General features: G+C 43.4%; 1 long non-coding RNA gene across 1 annotated transcript in view; it reads left to right on the top strand.

Moving 5' to 3' along the window:
• LOC126933164 (uncharacterized) overlaps nt 1–26,154 on the top strand; it is a 38,745-nt gene that overhangs the window by 717 nt on the left and 11,874 nt on the right. The gene's annotated exons all lie outside the window — the stretch shown is intronic.

The raw sequence follows: 26,154 nt of genomic DNA, 5'->3' as shown, positions 1-26,154 counted from the left end.
TGCTACCATACAAAGAAGGACTGCCTGTATTAGCCATTTCCAAGTTAGCATAACTAATTTTACACATTACATAAACCCCAAGCTGTCTCTTTCTCCTGAATTCTTGAGTCCAGTTATAGTGACTGGGACAGAGTGAGTGGCCAATGAATGTGCTTCTCTTGTTCGCTCTACTAATTATTTCAGCCATCATAGGCCCCTTTCCCCCTTTCCTCTGCTTCTAATTAGCCCCAAGTCCTGCCTAGTCTGTCTCCTAAACTTGGCTTGAATCCAGCCCTCTTCTTCACTCCCACTGTTTGGTCTTAGTTAAGGTCCTTATTTTCACTATCCTGCAACCACTTCCTAAATGTTCTTTCCACCAGTCTCCATGTTAACTACAGTGCAACCTTCACACAAATGCCAGAGCTATTGACCTAGAAAAGGAATCTGGTTCCATCTTTCTATTTTGCAACAACTGCTATTGACTGTCTGTTGTCCTTAATGAGTGGAATGTCTCAACATTTCTCAAAAAGTATTCTGCCCCTTGACTTCTTCATGCATTTCCTTGTGATGATTCCTCCTTCTGGGGCTGCCTTCTCCCTCTCCTTATTTGGGCTAACTCCACTTACACTTTAAGATTTGTTACAAGTATTTTCTATACAGGTGGAAGTCTTGCTGGTATTTTAGTCACTGTTTGGAACTTTAGTTACTGCTTTTTCTGTGGTTCCATAATGCTTTAGAATTCTATGGCATGTTTGTCATGGAATGTTATAACGTATTTATTTATATAGCCGTATTTCCTAGTAGACTATAACTCCTCAAGGTGAAGACCATGTCTTATTCCAAGCTTTCGTACAGTGAAACAATAGCAGCAAGAACATCAACATCAATAATACTCCTTATAATTAAGAAGAAGGAGTTTTCTGTTGAACAGCAATAACAAAATAGTAACCATATACAACCTTGGTAGGTTCAATAATTTTATAAGGACGTGCTAGAAAACTTTCAACATACATGTATTTCTCCTAAACTACTAAGCAATGATGACCATTCTCCATGTGATAAATCTAGCTCGAGGGTGTTTGATATCTAAAAGTTGAAATAGCTTCTTTTAGATATCAGTGACTCCAATAGATGTATTTAACTAATAGATGTTTAAGCAAGACAATGAAATATCTTGGTAATCAAAGGCACATTGAAGTTTAAACACACCTCTCTAGAATGAGGTCCTGGGTGGGCATTTACATTTCCATGGAAGACTCACTGAGGTAAGTGGCCTCACCCTCCTCTTTCAGAAGATTCCTCTACGAGAGTCCCTCTGTGATCAAGGTCTGATCCATGGCTCCTGCCCAGGAGTGTCCCTGGACATGTTTATGTGGTAGAGGCAAAGGAAAAGCAGAGAAACACATTCCTGTCTGTTGCTCAGAATATAAATCTGTCATGGGAGCCCTCCTAAGACAGTTTTGCCAAGGAGTAATGAAGTGAGGGAATCTGTAGGTGACCAGGGATGACACAGTAAACTCCAAATAATTCAATATGATTAGGGAATTAGCAAGGACTGAAGTGAGCTGGTGAGAAGAGATGCATAAATTTCCCCTGGCGTAAATGAGCCATGGATCAGCCTATCCAGGGAAGAGAGGCTGCTGTCTAAAGTGGGCTCAGGTTTTTAAAGTGATGCATCTTTGAGCAAATCCAAGGGATTGGCCTTTGAAGATGAAGTCAGCTTGACAGAAGAGCGGCGTCTACAGAATCAGAAAAAGTTCTATCTGCAGATTGGCTGGGAGCATGTGTGTGGCTGCTGCCCAAGCCACTGGTACAAGATGGCAGGCTCAGGGAGCAGAAGCTGGCAATTATTCGGTGGCTACATTTTTCTTCTTATCTCTGCATTAGGAATCCAACAAACTTTTGCCGCACATTCACCTTTATATTACAGGATTTGTTTTCTCTGAGACCAAATCACCAAAAATATTATTTGTCATATTCATAATGTTAATAAAATGTTTCAAAAAACATTTTTAAAATGTGTTTGCAAAGTGCTTTCATGCACATATATCTTATTTGAGTCTCGCACTAACCCAGTAGACAGGAAATACAGTAGGCACTGACCCTGAAACTTTTTAAAGTTGTAATTCTTTCTTTCTGCAAAAATCTTGTGTCTACTGAACAAATTCAGAAAATACAGATGTTAAGGAAAAGAATTCAATCACCTATAATCCTATCGTAAAGCTATGTATCATTCCCTTTTAATATACGACTTTATATTTTACTTATGTGTACTATTTTACAAATTTCAATGTATTGCTTTTTATTCTTTATTATTCATTCTGAAAATATTCAGACATCAATAAATAGACACTTATATAATCATTTTTAAAGACTGCATGCACATACTATTCTACTGTATTAACACAGTTTGATTTAACCTATCCCCTAGTGTTAGATGTTTAAATCATGTTAATTAATGAAAATATTTAAAATATTTTATGTATTAATCAAGTCAGTTATCATTATATTGTATATCAGCACACAATGATTATGCAATTAGTAAAATAGTATTACATTAAGTAAATACTTACATTCAAAATCATAATGAGATTAGCATCTTTGTGACTAACTCATCAGGCACATCCACGATCATTTCCTAGACCTTTTAAATCAGGTAGATCCTGCATTGATGCAGACTTAACCATAACCCGCAGTTGATGAAAATGAACCTCAGATATTTCTGTTCTCTTCCTGGAATTGCAAACTATCTCTCTTTGCACTCATCATTGTTTCTCCTCCTTACTGAATTTCAGCAGCCATCCAGCTTTTAACATCTTCAGCATTAAGTCGAAAACAAGTTTCCTAATTGTTACACACACCAGGCATTATATTATACACTAGTGCATAAGATACAATGCATGGGAGCTGGTCCCTGCCTTCAAATTGCACGCAATTCATCTGAGAATACAAACGAGAGGAGGATGATCACAATACCATCTTTGAGTGCTGTGTGATTCCAGAGAGCAGGTTGTGAACCAGATTGAGTAGATAAAGAAGCTGCTCAGAGAGCTGATGGGCCACGTATGCTGCACCTGGAGCAATGACTATCATCAGCTGGAACCTGCAGGGGGGTGGGGTAGGGAGAGGGGGTCACTTCCGGCATATGAAAAGCAGTTTTCACAATATTCCAAAGGAGATGTGAGGATGACCCACTTATTGGTGCTACCTCATTTGTTGCAGCAGCTCAGAAAACCTAGGTCAAGCATGGAAGGCGTCTTCCTTCACAGAGATGTGGCGTGAGCACAAGATCTGTGATAAGTTAGTAGGAGAGCTTCTAGCCCTTGTAGGTGATTTTGAGTGTCAGGGCTACATGAATTATATCCCAGCATGTGATTTTTCTCATTGTCGGTCCTGCTTGAAAAGTTTCAAGAGTATATGAGATGTGCAAATTACATACTTATTTTTATTAAATGAGGTAAGAATGGTGTCGAGAAACTTCATACTAGTAGAATTGTGTTGAGCCTTGGTTAATGCCAAATCAATGTTGTTAAATAGGTGGTTAGTTGGCATTTTGAAAATAATATGGTGCCCTCTAGTCCTCAGCACGTGTTCACTAGGAACACAGCACACCAAACTAATGCATTTCCTTTCTATTCAAAAAATAATGGTACACAAATGGTACATCTTGAGCACAGTAGGAGGACTCTGATTTCAGCAAAGCATTGGCTAGAATATTTTGCATTGTCTGTGGAGGTAGGAGACAACTTGTTAAATGGTAGGTAATGTGAGGATAAAAGGTAGTGTGGAAACAAAAGATGGGGCTTCGAAAACAAAATAGTTGCAACATTATACTGTCTTAACAGAAGTTTACAATTGCTGTTGGGGTGAGTTAGCCATCTTGTGCTTTATGATGGTCAAATTGCACCCGATGAAGTAAATTTTACCATAGATACCACATTAGAGGAGGAATACAGACGTACTAATTTTCAGAGATGAAGAATCAGGGCACAGTGCCATATAGAGAAGATACTAGAACTATTGTGCATGGAGAAGAGACATTTACAGGAAGTAAAGTGTCAGTCTTTCAGTTACAATTTAATTTCAATTCAATTACAATTCAATTTATGAAATGACATCATTTTTCATCAATTGTGAAGAATTCTTAGCTATTTGTGTCTTTGAATGTTGCTTCTATCTCTTTCGTTTATCTCTCCTTCTAGGATTTCAATTAACTATCATGCTATTAAAGCTGTTCATTTGTGGTTCTATTACATGGTTTTGCAGTTATAGAACTTCTACTAGATTTGATGTTTTTAAAAATATTTTTATTTCTCTAATAAAATTCTCAATTATGCCTTTTATATTTTTGAACATAAAAAGCATAATTATTTAAAAGTCTTTACCTGATAACTCCAATATCTGGACACTCTATGGATCTGATTCTATCATTTGTTGTTTCTACTGATTATCAATCATTTTGCCTTATATCTTTGTATACCTGGTTTTCTTTTTATTGTGTACTCTACATTGTACTAAAAATTGTTTGTGAAAAGATGTTGAGACCAAAGATGACGTTCTCTTCCTCCAGAAAGGGTTTTGTTAGTTCTGCCAGACTCCAAGGGCACTAACAATTAGGACCACTTTAATTCAGTCTTATAGTTTGAGATTATAAGGGCTAGTTAGATCAGGGGCCCCCAACCCTGGGGCGTAGACCAGTACTGCTCCACGGCCTATTAGAAACCAGGCCACTGGGCACGGTGGCTCACGCCTGTAATCCAAACACTTTGGGAGGCTGGGGCGGGCAGTTCACAAGGTCAGGAGTTTGAGACCAGCCTGGCCAACATAGTGAAATGCCGTCTCTACTAAAAAATACGAAAAAGTTAGCCAGGCATGGTGGTGAGATTACGCCTGTAATCCCAGCTACTCAGGAAGCAGAGGAAGGAGAATAGCTTAAACCCAGGAAGGCAGAGGTTGCAGTTAGTCAAGATCACACCACTGCACTCCAGCCTGGGCAACAAGAGCGAGACTCCGTCTCATAAAAAAAGAAACCAGGCCCACAGCAGGAGGTGAGTGGCGGGCAAGCGAGCGAAGCTTCGTTTGTATTTATAGCCCTTCCCCATTGCCCACATTACCACCTGTTCTCCATCTCCTGTCAGATCAGCAGTGACATTAGATTCTCATAGGAGTGGGAATCCTTTTGTGAACTGCACATGCAAGGGATCTAGGCTGCCTCCTCCTTATGAGAATCTAATGCCTGATATCTGTCACTGTCTTCCATCACCCCCAAATGAGACCATCTAGTTGCAGGAAAATAAGCTCAGGGCTCCCACTGATTCTACATTATGATGAGTTGTATAATTATTTCATTATATATGGCAATGTAATAATAATAGAAATAAAGTGCACAATAAATGCAATGTGCTTGAATTATCCCAAAACCATTTTCCTGCCCTGGTCTGTGGAAAAATTGACTTCCATGAAACTGGTCCATGGTGCAAAGAAAGCTGGGGACTGTTGATTTAGATGACTTGAAGCTGTGCATGTTATGGCTGGTTTATTTCCAAAACATCTTCATTTCTAGGGCAGAGTCCTTTAAGGTGCCAGCATAAAATGTGGGGAGTTTACTAGCTCCTTGTCACTACTCATTGGCTGACTCTGGAATTTCACCCTCGTCTCCTCAGTCCCATGAGGCTGAAGTACTGATCAGCCTCCCTACTTCTCACCCACAATCAACATCTGCTCCTAGGGAAAAGCAACCCCTATCAAAATCGCCTCTCCAGATTTTGATTTTCTCCTGGATCTTCAGCTGGAACTTCTTTCTTTTTTTTAAACTCAGTACCTTTTAAAAAACATTTTGCTCAGTTTTACTATCTATCTTCAGTAGGAGAGTTGGTCCTAATTTTGAATTCTGTCACTGCTAAAAGTCATTAAGTGATAGAGCAGATTTGCTCTGTTTTGTCCAGTGGTCAGATAAAGTCTAATGAATAGAATTTACAAACAAGCTAATTTCTACTAAACCAAACGAATAACTTGCTAACAATCATCCTAACAGTAACAAATGAATGGTGCCTAAAACTGAAAGCTTCTGTTTTTGATGCTTCTTCAACATTTCAGCTGGAGAATGAATACTTCATGATAGAGGAGAGGAAACTTGTAACCCTTGAAAGTGTATAGGTGTGGTGCACATGAGACTTCTTTGGGATCTCCAAAAACTAAGAAGTATGTCAACCTAACCTGGCCAAAACAGAACTTGAAATTTCTCTGCCATCACTGTAATGGCAATGCCACCCACCAAATACTTGGGACTTGAACCTAGGAGTAGCCTTCCTTACACTCTTTCTCTCACATCTCACATCTGATCCATTTGAAAGAACTGCCGACTCTCCTCCAAAACATATCCTGGATTTGACTACGTCACGTCTCACTGGCTTTAGGACACAGGCCCTAGCCTACACCACTGTATTAGTCTGCTCAGGCTGCCATAACAAAGCACCACAGATTGGGTGGGTTAAATAACAGAAGTTTGTTTCCTCACAGCTCTGGAGGAACTGGAACTCCAAGATCAAAGTGTTGTCAGGGTTGGTTTCTCCTGAGGTCCCTCTCCTTGGCTCATAAATGGCCGCCTTCTCCCTGTGTCGTCACATGGTCTTCTCCTTGTGCCTATCTGTGTCCAGATTTCCTCTTCTTATGAGGACACCAGTCATATTAGATTAGGGCATGCCCCAGGAACCTCATTTTGACATAATTATCTCTTTAAAGACCCTATTTCTAAATACAGTCACATCCTGAGGTACTAGGTGTAAAGACCTCAACATAGGAATTTTAAGGGGACACAATTTAGCCCATAAGAGCCACCATCTTTTCCTGCTCTGCCTACAGCCACAGCTTCTTTCTCTTTCTTCAGTCTGATCCCTGCACAGTCCCTGAGGCTATCTTCCACGCAGCAACCAGAGTGATTTTTCTGAAGTGCAAATTATGGCGCATCACTCTTTCGCTGTGAACACTACCACAACCCCCAGAACTAGATGCCCATGTGGGTCTATGGGCCCTGTTTGAGCTCCTCCTTCGCCGTCTCTCTGACGTTATCTCCCACTTAACAGTGGCTCCACATCAGCTGCCTCAGCCTTTTGTTGTCTCTTCAGATATTCCTGGTTTGTTCCCAGGATTTTGGCTACGCTCTTCTGTGTATTGTCGTCTCTTCTGGCCTTGCATGGCTGACTCTGCTGTTTCCACTCCTCCCCACTTCTCCCCCACCATTCAGATTTCAATTCATTTGTCACCTCCTCCTCAGTAAGCCTTCTTCACACTCTAGCTAAAACAATATTCTATTTCTGTTCCCACCTTCTATCATCTAACCCACGTTTATTGTATTCGTGTTACTTCTAAGAAGCTGAAATTATAACACGTACTTACTTGTTTATAGGCTTATTGTCTGTCTCACACTACAGAACAGAAGCAGCTTGAGGCCAGGCCTCTGCTTGTCAGGACCCTGCTGCCCCATGCCTTGTGCAGTGCCTGCTGTAGTAGATACCCAAGACAAACTTGTTCACTCACTGATTCCCAAAGCATAGAGACTCAAAAATCTCTCTCCATCCCTTCAATGTTTTAGTAAAGTTAATTACTATGAGCTCTTTCCTCCTCCTATAAATTCACCTACTCCCTTGCACAATTTCCAATCCCTGGGGCTAAACAAATCCTTCTCCCAAAAGCATAGAGAATTAGGTTAGATGTAAAGTATTGAAAGTAATGACAAAAAACTGCAATTACTTTGCACCAACCTAGTAGCTAATAGGTTTCTTCCTATGTTGCAACATTATTTGGAAGTGCTCAAGAAGGGTTTTGAGGCTCCACCTGGGCTCATTGGGAGTGTTGTGATGGACCAGCCACACCTGCCATTGGCCCTGTGTGGGAGAGTGTAGGCTCAGATGCCAAACGCCTGTTGCCTGTCAGTGAGTGTCCAGAGTCCCCACTGATGGACTGACAGCCTGTCCTATATTCAGTCTTTAATGGAGCTGCAGGCAAAAATTTCACAGGTATAGATTCATCCAGCCATGGAGTTTATTTAGAGTTATACTAATTGGAGGCTAAAGCTTTGAGAGAACTTGACATACCCAGCCTCCTATCTAGATGAAAGTAAATAAACTTAGTCATTCAGCATGAGTAAGAATTCTAAAATATTTTCAAGAATAGAGTTTTTTCAACTTTTCCAGTAATCTCACTTACATTTTCTATCTCCACTTGGTCATCATTTCACCAAGTGAAGATAGAAAATGTAGAGCAGAAGTCACTTTGTGCTTAAGTGATGTACACCAGAAACCACTTTTTGGCTTAAGCATGTGCCCTCTTGTTTAGTTTCTAATGAAAAGAGAGTATCGTTTTTTCTCTCCATTCACAAATTCTGAAGTTGGCACACAACCTTTAAGCAGCCACTCGCAGGCCTGTTAAGGGTGTGGAGGTGAGAGAATGTTGTACTTTGCACAAGCCCCCCGTGCAGTGGCAAAAAGACAATTACAGAATCTTGTGGTAAGTTCCGTGCTGTGCTAAACGTTACAGATGCTGTTGAACTTGGAGACAGGAATCTAGTTGCTCTTCAGTTTTGTGTTCTACAGGCTAAATAGCACCATTTCCTTTAACCTTTCTTCAAAATCACATCAGCGTAATTACCTCCAACAGACCCCGTGGCAGACTTCAGCGCTGATGATATTTAACCACACCGCTGGGCATACCCAGCCTCAGAGACACGGAGCCAACCGCAGCCCCATGAGTTCTGACCAAGCCTAAGTATTTTTGCCAAAAGAAATTCCTAAGACTGATTGAATGCTCAAATCTCAAGGCAGCCCTTCAAGGATTTTGCCACTGAAGATTACATTTGCAGACCAATCAGCAAAATGCAGAAGATTATCCTGTTGGTGGTTTGGATAAGGAAAAGCACATTCTTTACCATGTAGATGAAAGTTCAGAAAACAGTGGAGTGGGGTGTTCCCATCTGGAATTCTCTGGATCCTATAATTAAGGGTACCTGGGAGTTTTGGAATGCTAGACACTAGCTAACAGATGCAAACGTTTTATGAAGTGGTTGGGGGAACATTGCACATTTTTCCAATTATTTAGCAAAGCATGTCCCTTAGCCTCTTTACGAGCAAGATAATCAAAAGACAGGAGAAGCAGCCACTCTCTGCCCTTTTATGTCATTAGAGCAGTCATTGATGGGGACATGCTATCTAGTGACAAGACAGCAGCTGGCTTTCAGCTCCCAGGGATCAGGGTGGAAGCAATGTAATCTGAGCCTCCTAATCAAAATAACCAGGACTCTTGTTTCCAAAAGCCAGGAGGGCATTCCCCAAAGCTAAAGCCTATTGGTACTCCTCTGTGTGAATTTGTCTTAAAGATGCTTGTAAAACAAAAGTCTCCACTCTTGAGGTTATTATTGAATGGGTCTTCTAAAAAAAAAAAACTCAAAGTGTAAAGCAAACTCTTTGGATGTTGAAATCCGTGTTATGTTTGATCCAATATGCCCCATTTCCCCTGAGTATGCATATGTGGATTATGTGCGTGTGTATTTGTGTTTGCACATACATTCATCTACCTATCAGATAGAAAATGCATTTGCATGTGGAATAGGGGATACAAAAGGCAGCTTTAGTAAATCAGTGAAGTTGCTGGGATGGATCCTTGGCATGGACAGTGGCTCACTCCCTGAGCACTGCCTCCACTCTCTACCCACAAACCTCAACCAAAAGCCTGCTCCGGGCCTAGATTTCAGTTCCTGTTATAGATGGAATATATTTGTCCCCTCTCCCCCAGATTCTTATGTCAGAGCCTAATCCCCAGTGTAAGAGTATTAGGAGGCAGAACCTTTGGAAGGTGATTAGATTGTGCAGACAGAGTCCTCATGAATGGTACCTTTAAAAAAGAGACCCCCTGCTGGGTGCAGCGGCTCACACCTGTAATCCCAGAACTTTGGGTGGCCAAGGTGGGTGGATTGCTTGGGCTCAGGAGTTGGAGGCCAGCCTGGCCAACATAATGAAACCCTGTCTGTACTCTAAATACAAAAAATTAGCTGGGCATGCTGGCACATGCCTGTAATCCCAGCTACTCGGGAGGCTGAGGGAGAAAAATTGCTTGAACCTGGAAGATGGAGTTTGCAGTGAGCCGAGATTGTGCCATTGCACTCCAGCCTGGGTGACAATGTAAGACTCTATGTAAAAAATAATAATAATCATCATCATAAATTTAAAAAGTAAAAATAAAAGAAATCCCAGAGAAATCCCTCACCCCTTCTTCCACGTGAGGATGCAGTGAGAAGACAGTTCTATGTGAACCAGAAAGTGGGCCCTCACCAGACATCCAGTCTGTCAGTACCTTGACCTTGGACTTCCCAGTTTCCAATACTGTGAGAAATAAATTTCTGTTGTTTAGAAGCCACCCATTCTACGGTGGTTTGTTACAGCAGCTTGAATGGACAAGACGGTTCCCAGGGGAAGATTATTTTATCTAGGTTTAATGTGTGCCATCCATAGTTAAGAAAACTGAGATGAGAAGTCCAGAGACCATATTTGAACTCAAGTGCGTGTGTGGGTGTGTGTGTGTCTGATACGATCACACTAGATCCGAACAACACTGGCATATTTACTTTATGGATCCTCGCACAAGTCAGCAGCAGGACCTTTGCACATGCTGTGTCTGCTGCCTGCGTTGCTCCTCCTCCAGCTTTTCACATGTGGCTCCTTCTCATCTTTTCTTCTTAAATAACACTATTCAGATGGGTTTTTTGTGCCCATACTATTCAAATTCCCTGGTTTGTTTCCTTCAAAACTCTTACAGTAATCTGTAATTATTTTACATTGATCTGTTTTGCTCATTTGTCCATCACCTGTGTCTGTCTCTCCCAGGAGAAGGTAAGTTTCAGACTTACCAAAGGTCCTGCTCTCATCTCCCAGCACAGACTGTTAAACACCCAGTGCCCCACCTCACTGCATCCCTCAGGCCTGGGTGCTCTGTATTTGCAGTCCTAGAGGGCCTCTTTCTGTGCTCTCTGCCATGCTGATTTGCAGTCTGTTCTGAAGTGCTACTCTGTATGAGATGCTCCCGTACAGAGCAAATTCCTGTCTACAGTGTTAGTGGGGAGTTGTGGTTTCATTCACTCACTCCCTCAATCACGACTAAAAAAGTACTAACTTCCTCTTCTGAGGCAAGCCCCGTGGAAGACATTAAAGATCCTCTTCTGAGGCAAGCCCCGTGGAAGACATTATATATGGTCCCTGTCCTCAATAAGTTCATGTGCTAATGGAGGATGTGGGCAGGCAGACAAAGTGCTCTGCTAGGGCAACCAAGAGGTCCTGTGTGGGCTTAGAGAATGCTCCCTAAACCCGCCTGTGTGGGCAGGGAAGACTCCCTGCAGTAGGGACCTTGGAGAGAATCTTAAAGGACCATTAGGAGTTTGTCAGGTGAAGTATGACTGGCGTAGAAGGGGGAATGCAGAGACCCAGGTGCAGGAGCTCCAAGTGCAAAGGCAGCAGGGTGGTTTGGGGGTGGTTTCAGTGGCTTGGTGTAACAAGCACACTGTAGAAGCTCAGCAGAGAGGCTAAAACAAGCAAGTCCTCAGCAGGCAGTGCTTGGTGAGATTGGCTAAGCAAGTTTGAATTCATCCTAATCACATGGGAATTCACGGAAGGATGTTAACAGGAGAGTGACACAATCAGATTTGTTTTTAAAAAGATCACTCTGGTTACAGGGTGGATAGGCATTGAGGTCTAAGTCCAGTGCTCATTCATTCATTCAATCATCCATTCATACATCTGTCTATTCACCCAAGAATCCTTATGTAGTACCTACCATATAACAGGCACTGTGCTAGGCACCGGGGATGAATAATGGTGAGCAAAACAGAGTCCCTGACTCTGAAAACATCTGGTCTACTAGTGGGGAAGAAACATACAGTGCCAGAAATAAATAGAAAACCACAAATTGTGAAAACAACTGTGAACAAGAGGTACAAGGAGCTTGCAGGGCACATGATAAGGTCCAAAGACTATGAGGGAGAGCAAGGCTAGACAGTGGGGAGGCAAAGTCAACAGGACTTGAAGTGGTTTGGGGTGGGAGATAGGAAAGATAGGGCAAAGTGAGAGAGAAACAAATCGGGAATGGTCCAGGAATCTGGCTTGGGCACTCTGAGGATTATGGCATCACTGGGACCCCAAACACAGACAGAGGCAATGAATAAACTTGTCATAACTTCCAAGCACTTTTTCATATAGATCTTAACTCATTTTACTCTCACAACAGCCTTGTTTGGTATCCCCCACCTGCGAAGTGCCTACTGTCTGGCAGGTGCAGTACTAAGTGCTTTGCATGCATTGCTCCTTATAATAATCAGATGAGGCAGGGGCTCCTGGCGTATCATGGCTCAGAGACACTAAATAGCTCGACTAGGGCCACACAGCTTATCACTTCTGAGTCCTGGACTTAAGCCCAGGTCTGCTGCTCTCCAGACTGAATGGTAGGAACCACTATGTTCTGGTGAGCTTGGGATACGTATAAGGTACATGTTACTCTCTTGTATTTATGTTTCATTAAAACTGTCAGTACCTTAACTCAAAAAGGATCCTCTAGTGTTAATATTAAATGGCAGTTGAGCACTGGTGAGCTTTATCTGTCAGCCCTTTAGGGACATCATTAGATCGGAAGCCCAAGTTCTCTGAGCTAGAAGGAATTGCTAACAATGAAATGCAACCGTTAAAGGGAGATGAAAGCACAGCTGTTTTGCCAATTCCCAGTCCAATTGGGAGTGTTGGGCTCCTTTGGAAGGACGTTGGCCAACCAGAAATCCCCCAGGTGTGAGCAGAACAGGGGGCAGGATGGTGGCTGCCATGTGCTGAGTGCTTTACATCTGTTAATCTCCATCCATCTCCTAGGCATTCCTATGCCACCTTATCCTCATTTCACAGCTAAGGAAACTCCAACACAGACCAGCTAAGATCTTGTTAAAGCTAAATGGCTAATGAGTCACTAGGAGGTAAAGATTCAAATTCAGGCATGTCTGCATCCCCTCCCCTAGTGGAAATGATGTGGCAGAAGAGCTGGAAGGAACTAGGAGAGTTTAGCTTGGAAAGGGAGATGATGAGGTTTTTGGGGTGAAACAAAAAAAAGACGACTGCTTCCTAAGGTTCTAAATTCCAAGAGTGGAATTTCATTTCAGTCTGCAAACACTAACATTGCACATTGTGCCAGGCCCTATGCTGGGCACTGGGATGCTAGGAACAAAATCACTTCCTTAGTCTCTTGTAGCTCACAGTTGCGGGGGACAGATGTGTCCAAATGCTTCTCTTACAAGCCCCACATGCTCAGTGCAATCGGACAAAGGAGAGAAGAAAGAGGGCTGATGACTTGAGACTGGTTAGCGGAGAAAACTTGGGATACATTATCTCCTTTACCTGGGATGGCTATGAATGAGTACAGTCCTGACAAATAGAGACAGGGGTTAGGATGTTCTAGGGAACAGAGAGAGCAGGAGCAAGGAGACTGAAGATGATATTGAACAGCATGTCTGGGAAGAGTGAATGACCACACATTATTAGCAGGTGGGTTCTATTTAAAGAAGTGCAGTCATGAGACTGAAATTCTAGTCTGAAGTTGGACTGTCGGGGAGGCTTTGAAGAGGAGTCTTGCTTTAGGCAAACTTGACAAAGAAACATTGAGATTTACACAAAGATACACACTGTAGACTGCAGCTCTTCACCTTCACTGATAAGGTGATTGTTGCTGTTGCAGTTCAAGATTTGCTACTAGACACGGTACAAAAATATTTCAACCCCCATCCATCACAAAGAACTCATGTTACTCTCTGGATATGCACAACCCCAATTCCTATGGCTTTAAACCCAAGCTTGAGATGACAACTGTCCCAAAGCGATTTGACATGAAGGACTGTGAGCTAAGTGAGGTGACAACTGGGTCAGGATGGGAAGGGAAACTTGGGGAATCAGATGCCACAGGAATGCCCTGGGAATCCCAGCCCATGTAGGCATTAACTAGATGTGAGAGGAGTCAAGTGACTGATGCACTAACATTTCCTTTTTGATGACTATCTTGCCCTGCATATTTATGGAGAAACACGAGCTAACATGTTTGGGCATTTTTTTCAAATACATGCCTCTTCATTGCAAAAAATTCTAACAAGTCTCTTAACTGCTTAGTTAACTTCCTTAGTTGGGAATAATGGAGGTGCTTAGAATTATTACAATTTTTTTTTTTTTTTTTTTTTTTTTTACCATTTCCCTCCAACCAAACTCTCCAGTGTTTTTCAAATAGTTGAAGAGAAACAATTGCTGGTCATTAAGTTGAAGAGCATGGAAGGATGTCTTGGGAGAAACAGCATTTAAGAGGTGAACGATCACTATATATTTAAGTGTTCGAGCCCATCCATCTTTTAGGACAGAAGTCTTTAATCAGGACCAATGATTACAGGGATAATGGCAAGATAAAAATCATATGTGTTCTAGCATTTTAAAAAATTATCTGCTCTAAGTCACTAATGGTAGCTTAGATTATTAGCACAGAGACCATTCTCAGGGTTTAATGGTCTCTTCCATGTTTCTCTCTCTGGCAGGCCTTGGGCACTGGGCTGATCTTTGTAATTTCTCCTTTGGTTTGGAGTCTTTCTGCGTCTCCGCATGCACATTGATTTGGAAGCTATCGGCCAAATTCATCCTTAGAAGTGACTGTTATTAAGAGATCACATACTGGTTGTTTTCAGGATAACCTGTTGGTTGAATAAAGTAAGAAGCTGCAACAAAATGTGCCGAGTGTCTAACTACTATCTCCATTTCCCTTTGGAGACTGCTATTTGATGGGATCGTTCCTCTTATATTTGTGTATCTTATGTGTTAATGTCTGTGTTCCTTCCTATTTACAAAAGCATTTTTACACATTCTTGTATTAATTTGTTTAATGAAGATTTGTTGAGTGTTTACTATGTATGGGCTCTGTGCTAGGTGATACATAAGGGAACAAAAGATCCTTTTTCATGAGGCTTACAGGACAAGCTGTTCATTCATTTGTCATTGGTTCCTATATTCCACAAATTGCTTACAGAGTATCTATCATATAATGCCATTGATCCAGGTGCTGGGGCTGCAGGAGAGCAAAGTGGCTACTTTCAGGCTGCTTATGTTTTAGGAACAGAAGTTGAAAACTATGTGCTATGTCAGGTGGTGAGGAGAGCTATGAAAAAAATAAAGCTTGGGACAGAGATATTTTTAATCAAGTTATCACATTTCTTATCTGCTTTTGGGAATATTAGTAAATGCATTTTAAGGATGTGGATAACAAGGTGTAGGATGCACATAAAGTGCCCAGCGTCCTCTAGTGAGCTGCCCACTGATGCCAAACACACCCCAGTTCTCTGGTTTTCTGGGCTTAAGCTCTCTGCATTGGGATGACACTTTTCACTACACCCTGATCCTTTCTATTTGAGGCTCTACCAAAATGGGGAAATGTTTTCGTTAAGCAATTTCCAGTTTAAAAGTTGTCTTCCCCCTTCAAGCTGGGTGCAGTGGCTCCCACCTGTAATCCCAGCACTTTGGGAGACTGAGGCGGGAGGATCACTTGAGTTCAGGAGTTTCAAACCAGTCTGAACAACATAGTGGGACCCTGTGTCTACAAAAATATATATGATAAAATAATTTAAAAAATAAAAGCTATCTTCCTTCCACCTTCAGTAATTTCCCCCACACCTTGAATTTATTTCAAAAGGTTTTGTTTTTTTATTTTTCCAGAGAGGAAAACTTAAAAGCATCACTTCTGCTCTTAATTTTAATACCCTCCTCTTTCTTCCAAGAAGGGAAACCAGCAACATGAATAAAACTCCAAAAAACCAAAACTGATTAATTTGGTCTGACCTTAGAGTCGTGCAATCTGCCTCAGAGGTCTAGGTTTGCCACTTATTACCCATGTGGCTTGTGGTAAGTTGTCTACGTCCTCAGGACCTCCCTTTTTCATCTGAAGAAGGGGATAATAATTCCAGTCCCATGGGTAGACAGGATGAAATGAGGTAGTCAATGTGGAAGTGCCTGACACACCGAAAACTTCAAAGGTTTTTTCTCCTTCCCTTCTTTCTCCATCCTCTTTTCTTTCCTTTTCCAGAATCTCCCTTTCCGTTTGTACTTGTAAGTCATTATAATAACACCGCTCCCCCAACCCCCAGCTCCCAGGGTTATGGTGAAGACCCTGTAAGATAAAGCCTACAAGAGTCATTTAATCATAAGCCCCTGTGGTACACGCACACAAGCAAGAAAATCACCATTAGGGGTAGTAGGAAGAGCACAGAGCCTGAGGGGGAACCCCTTTGGCCTAGGGGGAACCCAGCTCAGTGGCTGGTGAACTCTCGTAGGCTGTGTGCTTCTCAAAGCCTGCTTGTTCAGTCATCGTGGAGCAGGCAGAGGCTGACAGCCTGGCTCTGAGGAATGGGCCAGCAATGCCTACATCCTAACACTGAGATTTAATGAAATGCTGATGTTGAAAGGCCTGGTTCTGTGCCCAGCCCAGGTTTCCCGAACTTCAGGCACTGATGAGCAACTTTGTAATACTGACCACACCAGCACTTGAGATGCTTGTATTTACATTTTCGCTTTCACCAGATCTAAACAAGAAGGGCCACAAAAATCGCAAGACTTATTTCATGTGTATCTTAATATATATTAGGACAGAGAGGTCATAATTCCCCAAGTCTTCCTAAGCGCTCTGCAACGTTATGCTGGCAATGTCAGCTGACAGGGAACACATCCCTGTAATTTAATGATCTTTACAATATTTTCATGAATCTTTAAAGTTCTTGCATAGTGTTTTTACAGATATCATCTCATTTAATCCTCATGACCTGCGTGGCTGAGACCAGGGTCCAAATTGTTGTCCTTATTTTGTGGTATAAAGTGCTCAGAGAGAGGAAATAGTTTTCCCAGTGGCATGCAGATTGTTCAGGTTGAGGGGGCCAGGAAGAGAACCCAGGCCTCTGGGACTCCAAGCCTGAAGTCCTTTCTACCCTTTGCCTGAGATGTCCTCACTCATTCCAAGACCCTGGGCCACCCACCCACTGCTGGCTCCCTCCCTCCCAGATCTGGCTGAGGCCTCAGAAAACTGTCTGGACTCTCAGAGCCCTGCTGTAAATATCAGGAGGGGTTCTCTTATCTCAGAGTCACTTCTCACTCGCCCAGCTGCCAGCAGCCTCAGCATCCATCAACTTGCAGGTTGCAAATCAGTGCCAAACTCAACAGCAAATCCACAAGCCTGAGCTGGAGCGCAAACAGGCATCAACTCCTTGCCTGGGGAATTGCAGAGTGAACTTTGGGGCTGACCCTAGCCTAGAGTCCTCTGTTTAAAGAGGTGTTCTGGGCCCAGGCACCCTGTCCTGTCTCCTATGAAGAAAGATCACAAGGAGGAAGCCAGGACCTGTGAACCCAGGCCACTGAGCCACAGTCTCAGTCACAGTGGTGGAGGGAGGGAAGCCCAGTCCCACGCTTGATACTTTGCCCACCTGACACAGCAGCTCGAATCCAGAGACTCATGAAAAGGCAATGCAGACATCAATACCAAAACATCGGGCTGCTTGACTCATGCCCAGAGAGGGAGCCTCTATCTGGCCTCTGTTGCCTCAAACCACTCTCAACCACTAAATCTAACATGCCAATCCTGCCTCCTTGCTAGGAAAAGTCAGCTTAGAAACTAAAGAAAAAAAAAAGGAAATATTTCTATATTTCCTGATATTGGCTAAAATATATTTCAAGACCTATAAGACCCTCCAGGATGAGGTCCCTGCCCCGTGCCCCAGACCTGACCATCCGGGCTCCCACTTGTCCCTTTCCACACCCACTGACTGTGCAGCCCCCTATGCAAGCCCAATGTGCTTGGCCTCTGGGCTTCTGCACCCCATGTTCTTTCTGCCAGGGGCATCATCTCTCCTATTTCCACCTAATTTCGACTCACTCTTCAAGACTCTGCTTCTTTACAAATTCATTGATTAATTTAACCAGCATATATCAAGAAATAAATTAGATAAAGCTTAGGTGGCGGGGCCTAGGGGTAAGCCTAGCAATAGAATAATGGTGCCTGTGGCAAACACCTCAATAGGGCCAACTCAGAAGGGCAGGGTCCCCCAAGTGCCCTCTCTCTTTCTCTAGCTGCCCTCTCTTCTGTCGCTTGACTCCATGGCTGGGGCAGTGGCCTCCTTGTCCTCCCTACCCAGAGGATCCTGCTGTGCCTTCATGACCTACCTCTTCCAGGAGCCCCCCGCCTTACCAGGCCTGTTGGGGGAGGTGACAGTTGAGCCTCAGATGCTTGTTGAAGCTTACAGTAGTTGAGTTTTTCATGCATTCCAGGTTTTCTCCCCAAGCAGACTCTAAGTTTCTCAAATGGGCCGTTGTCTTCTATGACCTTTTGTCCATCCCTGACCCTTATCCCATGTCCTCCACCCAGCACCCAGCCCTGAGTGGCCCAAGGGGCAGGGTCAACAATGTCTGCCAGGTGGCTCACTTTTCTCTAGTAGGGACCACAGTACTTGTTAAATATGCAGGCCCTCAGTGCCCACGCATTGTCAAAAAATAGGTGCCTTATTGTTTAACAATAGTCTTTTAAAAGAAGCCATTTAAAATAACTCCAGCAAATCCTATAGCACTGAGGAATGCTTCCTCCAGGAGCTCAAAAGCAACACAATAGTCAAGATAAACAGCCCTTCTCTTCCTTTTGTTTCTTTTACCCACTTCTGCCCTTTAAAGGCTCCACCTTGCAGGTTGGCCAAGATATAAAGGGGTTAATTTTAACTAGGCTGAGCAAGGAACAGCCCAGGCAGAGCACAGTATGGGTAACAGTTAGCAAAAATCCAGATCTTCGGGAAGTGTGTGTGTATGGTGTGGGCAGTAGGTGAATTTCAGAGGGGCAGGACTCCTTCCTTACCTCTGACTCCTGATAGCCATCACTACAGACAATTTTGGATGGCTGAACAATTTAAAATCTTTTTGATCACGGTTCTTCTCTTCTTGCTGGCAATTATTGTTGATGGCATGGCATGCTGGTGTCTTGGCAGAATGGAGCCTTCCTGCTGGGGAGAAGGGTTTTGAGTTTTATGTCCCAATATGACTTTGATAGATTCCGACAAATTTCTCAGGCTCAGTGGACCTTCGCCCAGGCTGGAAATCTTTCCTGGACAGCAGGAAACATCTGAGACTCAGATCCCAAATGGGGTGTTTTGCTTTGCTAATCCCCGGATCTTGGTGGACTGCAGCCAAGGCTAGATTTTTGGGGAAGCCAGAGCTGGGTGTCAGTCCCCAAGGTCATAAATAGTAGCAGTGGAATCCCCCATTTAGAGTTAGGACATGATATCTAAATCCTTTGCTAGGTTGGTCCATGACCAGTAGGAGCTTCCCTGGGCTGAGGAAACACAGAGAGTGAGCTAGCCTGTGCTGTGTTACTGGGAAAGGTCTATCCTGGGACTGGGCCTTTATAGAAGGTCATCACTGTCTACAATTAGGTCATGGAAATCATAGATAGAAGCTAGGAGTCGGGGGCAGAACTAAAAAACTAGAAAATGGACAATGATTTCAGAGTGAAGGTGAAGTCAGATATCTGGATGTCAGTGCTGTGAAGGCTGGTCCTCCACTATCACGCCATACTTTTCCAATGCCTGGAGCAATGTTCAGTGGCGAGTGTGGACTCAGACAGGCCTGGCGGGGACATGGGATCTGGCATCTGGCTGTGCAACAGAAACTCAGGCTGCATCTCACTTACAGGGCCAGTGCAACAGAAACTCAGGCTGCATCTCACTTACAGGGCCACACAAGCTGACATTTGTCATCTTAGAGCTCAGGAATGAGTGTCTCCGAGAAGCACGCCAAGCTACAGAAGCAGCCTCTGTCCTAGCCTGCCACACTCCTACAGGAATGCTATGTTAAGCCTTGCAAGCCCCAAGTAGAGATGTGTGTTCCTGGGCAGCCAACCCCCTCAGAAGACCCATGCCAATGGACTGCTCTGTAGGCCAACGCCAGTTGTTATTCGGTATGTGTTGTGTGTCAGGTACTGTGCCATGCTTCGGGTTCCAAATACTACCAAAAGATTCGTTCTGCAGCCTAATGACTAGGAGAGAGACCTATCTATGTTTGTGAGCTTTATATTCATGTATAACTAAGTTCTAAAGTTATTTGGAGAAAGCATGATTCAGGGATGTGCAGAGGGGAGCTAATGCCTGTGCAGGGCTTTGAAAGATGAATAGTTCTTCAGGTAGATGGGGGAAGGAAATGTACCACCAAAGAAAGCAACAGTTTATGAAAAATACAGAGGCATGAAGCTCCCTAGGGTGTTGAAAGAATTATAGGGGAGGGTGAGTTACAAAACCCTTGTTTGCCTTGATAAGGATTTTGGACTCAATCCTGCAGGTGATGGCAGCCACTGAAGGGTTGTGGTCAGGGTGTTCACACAGTGATGCAGATAATCAGGCTGGTTTGAAACGAGGATCCTTTCTTTCTTTCTCTCTTTCTTTCTCTCTTTCTTTCTCTCTTTCTTTCTTTCTTTCTTTCTTTCTTTCTTTCTTTCTTTCTTTCTTTCTTTCTTTCTTTTTTTTCTTTCTTTCTTTCTTTCTCTCTTTCTTTCTCTTTCTTTCTCTCTCTCTCTCTTCTCTTCTCTTTCTTTCTTTCTTTCTTTCTTTCTTTCTTTCTTTCTTTCTTTCTTTCTTTCTTTCTTTTTCTTTCTTTCTTTCTTTCTTTCTTTCTTTCTTTCTTTCCTTCTTTCTTTCTTTTTTTTTTTTCTGAGATGAAGTCTTGCTCTGTCGCCCAGGCTGGTGTGCAGTGGCGCAACCTCAGTTCACTGCAACCTCCATTCCCTGGGTTTAAGCAATTCTCCTGCCTCAGCCTCCAGAGTAGCTGGGATTACAGGCACGTGCCACCATGCCGGGTTAATTTCTGTAGTTTTAGTAGAGATGGGGTTTCACCATTTGGCCAGGCTGGTCTCAAACTCCTGACCTTGTGATCCACCTGCCCCGACCTCCCAAAGTACTGGGATTAAAGGTGTAAGCCACTGGACCTGGCCAAGGGCGCTTTCTTAAGAAGAATGCTACCAGCCTGGCCAATATGGTGAAACCCAGTCTCTACTAAAAATACCAAAATTAGCCGGTCGTGGTGGGGGTTCCTGTAATCTTAGCTACCCAGGAGGCTGAGGCAGGAGAATTGCTGGAACACAGGAGGTGGAGGTTGCAGTGAGCCGAGACTGCGCCATTGCACTTCAGCCTGGGCAACAACAGCGAGACTCTGTTCAAAAAAAGAAGAGGAAGAGGAAGAGGAAGAGGAAGAGGAAGAGGAAGAAGAAGAAGAAGAAGAAGAAGAAGAAGAAGAAGAAGAAGAAGAAGAAGAAGAAGAAGAAGAAGAAGAAGAAAAGGAAGAAGAAGAAGAAGAGGAAGAAGAAGAACAATGCTGTTAGAGCAGGAAAAGGCCAGGAGCCACAGCCTGGAAAGGCCGACCCGGGGCCCACTGGGCCAATTAGGGCATGACTCACAGGTACTCGTTTCTCTTCTGGGTCTTTCCTGTCACACCGGCCAAATCCCTCCTCAAATAGGCTTGCAGTGCTTGTGTAAGTAGAGCATCAAAGGGAGATAATGGATGTGAACGCACTTTGGGAAAAAAACAGAATATAGATGCAGCCATCCTATTATTTTCTTCCTGAATGATTCAAAAGGATAGCAAATCTACCAGTTTCAAGTGCCCATCCTGCCACCCAGGGAGGCTGAGGCCCACAGCTTCTCAAGATGCACCGTGGAAAATGGGGAGCAACGTCAGCTGCTGGTGTGTGTGCCAAATCGGTTCAGCTAGGGTGTCGGACAGTCTGGTGCCCTCCCCAGCTGGGGGAAGCATTTGCTGGGGCTTTCAGATAGTAGCTTTCCCCCTCCCAGGACCCACCCTCCACCGAGGCCTGAGGAGTCACTGCAGATCATAGCTTGGAAACCAGATCCACCTGTCCCAGGCTGAATAATCTCAGGGAGGCTCTGGTGACGGGCAAATTGATCACTGACTGACAGGTCTCCAGGCCAGCTTGGAATGCCTGCTTGGGGTGAATTGGCAGCTTTCCGCTTTCCCAAATTCATGGGAACGTGTTGTTCTTGTACAAACTGCCTGGCATGCATGCAGGCTGGGGAGAGAAGGGGCTCACGAGCGCTCAGAACACTGTGTAAAATGCTCAGAGCGCCTGGAAGAACCAAAGGCAGCTCCCTGGTGGCACTTTGCTCCTTGGTAATCTCAGACTCATACTCCCTGGAAACTGTGTTCTATTTTCCGTTGCTACCAATGGCCACCTTTGGACAGAGTTTGGGGACTTGATTCTTTTACCAACAAGTTGAGTAGCCATGGGGCATTCACTTTCCTTCTCAAGATCTCAGTTTCCTCATTCCTGAAACAAGAATAGATAATTCCAGGGATTTCTGGAATCAATAGAACGGTGAAAAGGGAAGAGAGTTTAATGTCAGCAGATGAGGATTTAAACTCAGCTCTGTGGCTCCTGGGGAAGCTGGTTTCCATCTTTGAACTTCCACTGCCTCATGTAGCATGGTGCCTGGTATTGTAGAGCTTCACCATCATCATAAGAAGTATTAATATCTTTTACTTAGGCATAACCATGTTTCTGAACATCCATAATGTTAATCGGCACAAGCACATTTATTAGGACAATTTCAGGGGAATAAGCTACAGGTAATGAACATCATATAACCGTGCTAGACAGCTGTAGCTTGCAGGTCAGTTTTGCCTTCAGAAAGAGCCGGGGCCTCCCAGGCACTCGCCCAGGCCAGGCCCCATCACAGGTCACTGAGACCTGCCCCGGGTTTCTCTCACAATGTAGGAGTAGAAAGCTTTTTCTACCTCCGTTTCTGGGACACTGGTGCAGGAGCCAGTGGGCTGGGATCAATCTACAAGGAGCCAGGAGCAAATCACTGAGATCCTGTCTTGAGACAGGACTGAGCAGGAGACAGCACGTGGTTGACATGATCGGCTAAGCTGGGTCACCTGGGGGGGGGACTCAGGAGAAGCCCTAAGGGGACATCCTCTGACCCAGCAGTGAAGATGCCTGGTAGATTCTAAATCAAGGGTCTCAGAGCAGCGGCTATCAGAATAAACCGGTCCTATATATAGGCCCAGACCTCAAGTAAGCAAAGCACTGGCCATCCTCTTGTACGCAGACACTGAACACTTCTTCCTGTATTCTCTGGGTTGCTTCTGGATTTGGAGTCCTGAAGAAGAAATAGTAGAAAATCAGAGTGACAACAACATCAATAATTGGCAACAATAAGCAAATGCAGGCCTGCATCCACTTAATGGGACACAATGCAGCTATTCACAGCAGTGTTCATAAAGAATTATCCAGAATATCTGAAGGTACATGTCTTACAATGTCAAATGAAAATGGGTATATTTATTTGATTGCAAGTAAGTAAACTCTAAGCTTAGGAAAAAATCATGCTAGAAGGAAATCAATCCTTTGACTCTAGGTGATCCTCAATAGCTTTCTACTTTGATATATTTTCAAGTGTTCTACAGGGTGCATGTGTTATTTTAAAATAGAAAACATTTATTTTTTTAAAAGCATAATTTTTTTGGCCATTGTATTGAGACAGACAAGCTGGCATGCTTTATCTGCAAGTTTAAACTCCACAGCAGCTTGATCATTTCAACATGATGGCAAGAAGATTCTGAACCATGCAAATGCCAGGAGGAGAGCCAAGAGCGAAAAATCTCCAACCACCACTGGGCCCTGAGTGTCACACAAATGCCTTTCATTCTCAGAGCCTCCCGTGAGAACACAAATAACAACAACCAAAACAAAAAGACACAAGTTAAGAATATAAATTCATGTGCCCTATTTTTTTTAAAAAAAAACACCCAGGAATTTGTAAGTTCCTTCAAATAGATGGTAGTCCTGCCAAAAAACAAAGTCATTTAGACAGACAATACTTTTATTCCCACATTGTTGTTATGGCTCAGAAAAGTCCTAGTCTCCACTTTGGAATTGTCCCATGGATCCATAGCACAGGCTTGTGGATTTGGGGAGTGTAGCCAAATCTTTGCCTTTTCAAGATGGATTATGATTTTCCAAAACAGTTTGAAAACCCTGTCTGCCCTTAAACTGGGCAATTACTTGGGGAAATATTTTCGGATGTAAGTGGAATGTGGCTGGAAAGATCAGAGACTAATGGTCTCTCAGTGCTGGTAAACAACTCCCAGCGATGCTGCAAACGAGGCTCGGCTTAAGATCTGCAGGGCTGCATCTTTGGAATAACTGCACAGTCTCTGCAGGAGACTATTAGGGGGGCCAGCACTCATTGCTATGTATTAACTTGCATAGGTTTGCAGAAAAAATTTAAATCTTTAAACACTGATGGAGCATTTACCCCATGGAAGTCACTCAGCTAGAAAACGGAGAAAATGCAGCACTGTCCCTGCCTGCCTTCAAGGAGCTCACGAAATTAATCTCTTCACCATTGTATCTTGCATATATTTATTTTTGGGTTCACGTATTTCAATACTGGCATCCAGAAGATGCACAGGAAACAACTCTGTTCCAATGCATCAGCATTTTCATAATGAGTGGGGAGAGGCCCCGAGGGTAAGAGGTCGACTTTTGGACAAGAGGAAGATGAATCTGTTCTCCCTGTCCCTCTGCTGCCTGAATCACCTGAAGCAGACAGACCTGGACTTTGTTACAGGTAAATAATTACAGTTGTATCTGCCATAAATATCTTGCTGAAGGGGCCATTGCAAAAATTGAGATTGTATCTCCAAGCAACTGTCAAATGGCTAGAATAAATTCAGAGGACTTGAAATACTGATGTACATTTTCTATCCTAGATATCTCTTGGTCTAGACTTTCAGACTGCATCTTGACAGAACACCTAGGATGGCTGAGAAATTAAGGAGTCAGGAACAAAAAAATTACATAGTGTTGGTGTTCTGTGGTTTGTGTCTTCTTTATCTGTGGTCCCGGCAAACAGGAAGTCCTTGTGAATTGGGGGGCTCGAGCAGAAATGTTAAAGACACAGATCCCTGGGAATTTAAAAAGCCAAGGAGGTAATAAATCTTGGGCCAAAATGGAAAGCCTGAAGAGGTCAGTGAGCTACAGCCAACCTAATATCTGTACTTCTCAGGGCCGCCATAAATCTGACACTGCTTCTTCTGGGCTCAGCTGGCTTCTGTGCAGCCGGCAGATCAAAAGCCTCTCCCGGTACCCTCTGCAATTGCCTGTTTCTCATTGGGCCTGTTGGGTGAGGCAGGCAGGATGGGGAGGGAAGGATGATGCTGTCCTCTTCTTCTCTGCACCATCTGGGGGCAATATTTAAATATCTGCACTCTGAGGTTTAGAGAGAGAACTGGGGGAACTAGATGTACCACCCCAAAGCTTGAAGAAGTGAAGGGTCGGCTTCGGGAAGGAGCAGCAGCCAAGCAAACCAAGATTTCCTATCTGGGGATGTTGTTTTGTTTTAGTCAGAAGGGAGAAAGACTATTGTTCAGGCTTTCTGAATTTCAGCAGAGGAGGACTCCCACATGTCACTTCCAATGTAGCTGGATCTTTGTCTCACACATTCTCTCTGAATTATTTACTTTTTTCCCCAAAATATCTACTAACCTGCCCATTTATTTATCTATTTATTTATGCAAAGAACTATGCCAGGCATCTTACCTATGTTCTCACCGAGTTTCCTGAAAGGGAGATATTATTATTCCCTCTCTTCAGATGAGGAAACTGAGGCTCAGGATGGTTAAACAACTTGGTAAAGGTTATGCAACTAGTAGGTAGCTGAGTCAGAATTTGAACCCAAGCCTCTGAGATTCAAAGTTCCATGCAATTCCTACTCTGCCACAATAAATGTACTGGGACTAGGGCACTACTAAATCCTGCAAAGGATGTAAAAATAAACCAAAGGAGAATCCTAGTTTTTAAAAAAATGGTCTGAAAGTTGAGATTTAACATATCTATAAATAATAGTGATACAAAATAGAGTGTGATAAATGCCTAGAGAGAGGTACAAATAAAATATGAAAGGATTTAGAGAACCCAGCGATTGCTTCTCTTCTTGGTAGCATGGGCATTTGCAATGGGACTCAGAGTATCAGTAGGATTTGGGTCTTTGGCTCCAGAAGGAAAGGACTCCTCTGTAGATAAATGGAGTGTTCA

This window comes from Macaca thibetana, chromosome 12 (assembly GCF_024542745.1).
Source record: "Macaca thibetana thibetana isolate TM-01 chromosome 12, ASM2454274v1, whole genome shotgun sequence".
Classification (NCBI taxonomy): domain Eukaryota; kingdom Metazoa; phylum Chordata; class Mammalia; order Primates; family Cercopithecidae; genus Macaca; species Macaca thibetana.
Note: the sequence above shows the minus strand (reverse complement) of the source record. Positions and strands in the feature narration are given on the sequence as shown.